Here is a 2,133-nt window from a genome sequence, read left to right as displayed (position 1 = left end):
ATTCCCTCTCTTACCTTTTATATTCGAAAGGAAAATTTTCCTGTTGATCATAAAAATAAGCTTTCTAGGAAGGCAATGCTGGAGGCATTGTTAGGAATTTACATTGATTTTGTTGTGAAACGATCTCGTTTGTGACTACCTATGCCTAAACTGATTACCTATGCTCTTACTTCTAAGGGAATTTTGTTCCAAAGTACTCATAACACGAATTTTAAATGATCATAGACTGATGTACGTAACCCCAAGTTTAGTTGTAAATGCGAGTTATGCCAAAGAATGACCAAATATGACGAGGTAGATTTGTAAGAATGATGCAGTATGTGCAAGGAAGATTTGTATTCCCGTGGTATTCGCTCTTGTATCCCTGTTGCTCTGTTCTGTCAAACAGTCGTCATAAGTGAATAATGCTTCTTAACCGTGGCCACCAGTTCGGTGCTAAAACATTGAATCTTATTTTGGTATGATAACGGCGAACCACTATGACTTATGTGGAGATGAATCTGTTTTAAAGTATTTCATCTAAGAGAAGGTCATATCGATCGCATAATTTTGTTAAATTACGATTTCCAGAAACTCACTGCACACATATTGTATCCTTATATTAAAAAACATATATTGCTAATTAAGTTTCACTTTCACGTAAGATTGATTACTTGATGTTAAGTTTCTAGGAATTCATTTATGGCATCTATAAATTCTTTAGTGCTTTATTTTCGTACGCTTTTTCTTCTAGTAGGTATACTCCATCAACTCCGCTCTTCTAAATGAAATCTTTGAATTTTTTATGTGTCTGCATCCAAGAAACCATATATCATCGTAATTGCAAAGCAGATGTTATTCATCGAAGGAAAAGTTCTCATCTATAATTTTTAAATAGAAGTTGGCAATAACTAACTGCAGATATTCGTTTACGCTATCGCCAGCCAAACTACTGAGTAGGCTCTGCTTAGTGTTGACTCAGAAAAGGAAGCTTCATGATATTACTTGGATCCGACAAGTCTAGTTCTTTATCAAAAAGAAGACATTTGAACACTTTAACACATATTACTCGCAATGGAGTGGATAAATGGTACGTTAATATGAGTTTAGTGTAAGTATAGCAGAGGAAGTGTATTACGTCACTCGTTTTTTAACTCTTCGACTCTCCTTTCCTGTGCCGCACTATACTACTCCGTCGTTTTAGCCTTCCACATATTTACACACTATGGCTGGGCAATTTTCCAAATCTGAATCAACGCATAATATGTATCATAAAGCTATCGGCCCATAGAATGACAGAGACGGACACGGCACGAGTATCTGGTTTTTTTTCGATTTCGTTTCTCGTGTGAAATTCGATTAACCGCCGAGTGGAATCACCCCGCCTGTCTTCCCTTCTTCATGAGCACGTTTGAAGATATCCTCCCACATATCTCCTACAACGAATTCCTCTTAGGACGTGGCTTGATGGAAGGACGACCTCCGAGCAAACGAGGTTATTGTTAAAGATTATATGATTTTGTAGCGAGAGTTGAGGCAGGGCATGTGGTGACTTAATCATTCGAGACGAGTTTATTATCTGAAGATAATCCGGAGAGCCGAGGCTGGGTAGGATGCTGACGGCTTTTTTGTCGCATTTTTTTGAGCGGGAGACACATCTCGAGTGTGCATAAAATCTCTAAGGACAATTTACCGTCGCGCATAACTTGATAACAGAGACACTAAGTACATGTAGCTTAGTATAGCAGGTAGCTTAGTTCTTTCACGAATGTTAGTTTAAATTGGGGTCCTGCGAGAAGCCTTCTGGTGGTCAGCAAGGTCGGACTACCCGTGGAAGACCCCTGGTGTCCTGTGTAGTATTCTAAGCGACGCACAATAACCTTGTCTGTTTGGTGAAAGAGGACGGAGCATTTAGCACCAATATATACGGATTTGCTCACGGCAGGCAAGGTTATTTTCACTTCAAGTTAATTCAGTTATTTGAATGCGTGCTCTTTGTGGACTGGTGGAGTCAAAATCTTCTCAGTGTGGCCGTAAGGTCTAACCCATCGCATTGCTCGTCTGCTCTTAATTGTCCCAAGCTATGCATCCCGATTCCGCAGAGAGTGGCGAAACTACGCCAAGGGATGGGTAAAAAATAATAATGTAAATTAT

The sequence above is a fragment of the Hetaerina americana genome, unplaced genomic scaffold, assembly GCF_022747635.1.
Source record: "Hetaerina americana unplaced genomic scaffold, ioHetAmer1.1.p SCAF_10, whole genome shotgun sequence".
In the NCBI taxonomy this organism is placed as follows: Eukaryota; Metazoa; Arthropoda; class Insecta; order Odonata; family Calopterygidae; genus Hetaerina; species Hetaerina americana.
Note: the sequence above shows the minus strand (reverse complement) of the source record.